The sequence below is a fragment of the Orycteropus afer genome, unplaced genomic scaffold, assembly GCF_000298275.1.
Source record: "Orycteropus afer afer isolate SDZICR_OR568_19922 unplaced genomic scaffold, OryAfe1.0 scaffold00037, whole genome shotgun sequence".
Classification (NCBI taxonomy): domain Eukaryota; kingdom Metazoa; phylum Chordata; class Mammalia; order Tubulidentata; family Orycteropodidae; genus Orycteropus; species Orycteropus afer.
Genome location: NW_006921624.1, coordinates 2005161 through 2006521, shown reverse-complemented (window position 1 = coordinate 2006521; position 1361 = coordinate 2005161).

Genomic DNA, 1361 nt, shown 5'->3' with positions numbered 1-1361 from the left:
CCCGAGGAACTCAGGGCCACCCCAGGAGGGGTGGGAGATGAGCAGGGAGCCTGATGGCAATGCTGATTAGGAGAGACCTCAGGTTTCTTCCTCTTTTAGTGGAGTAATTTTGATTTCTATGTGCTTTATAGATTGAAAGCTGCATAAAAGTAGTATAAAGATATAGCTGAAATAACATGAAATAGCATGTTCACTTTACGCTGGAAAAAATTGAGTCCCAGAGAGGATGTGATTTATCTAATACCACACAACAACATATTATTTCATCCAAGAACATGGAGTTTCTTTCTGTTTATTCTTATTATCTTATTTGACCTTTATTGAAGTTTAAAATGTTGTATAATTTTGTGTGTTCTAAGATAGTTTAATTCTAAAGTTTTAGAACGTTTGTTGTAACTGTGAGTAGTGTGCTCTTTATCATTACATATCATTTGTGGGATAAGGAGCCACTTTCTGAACTTCAGTATCTTGTTACTTGTATCTCTCATGGTTGTTTTCCAGGATGCTACATCTTCTCACATTTCCACTGCGCCCATTCCTACACCTTTGACTCTTCTTGACTTAAGAAGGTGGATATTGTTATTTTTACTGTGTCATTATAGACAAGGAACAGAGATATATCATATTCAGGGTCACAAAATTAGTCAGTAGCAGAGCTGGAATTGAAATCAAGATTCTATCTAATCCTAAAACTCATATTTTTTCTAATTTCAACACCATTTCTATGGAGTTACAACATAGAATATAAGATGGTCTATGTGAATGTCTCCCCTTTTGCACTACACAACTTGGAATACTTTATAAGGTATTTCCTCTGTCAGAATGAAGAGTCTAAGCCAGGACACACACCTAATATTTTTTTAATATATTTTTAAGTTTTATTTATTTTTGTTGTTGTTGTTGTTGTTCAGAATATGCACAGCAAAACATACACCAATCCAACAGTTTCTTCGCGTATGGTTCAGTGAAATTGATCATATTCTTCAGGTTATGCAACCATTCTCATCCTCCTTTTCTGAGTTATTCCTGCCACATTAACTCACTGACCCTTAAGTTTCCTATCTAAACTTTCAAATTGCTCTTCTCACTTTGATTCCCTATAGATAGTTCTTAAAAGAGCATAATGCTCGAGACAGACATTTTTCACTAACTAAGCTAAATTATTCTTTGGTTTTAAGATTCCAGGGGATAGTTTTGGTTTAAAGTCTTAAAAATTATCTCAGAGCAATAGTTTCAGGAGTTCATCCAGATCCCCATGGCAACAGAAAGTCTGGAATCCAATTTTCCCAATATCATTTATTGAAGAGACTCTTCTTTCCCCATTGAATGTACCTAGCACGCCTGTCAAAAATCAGTTGACC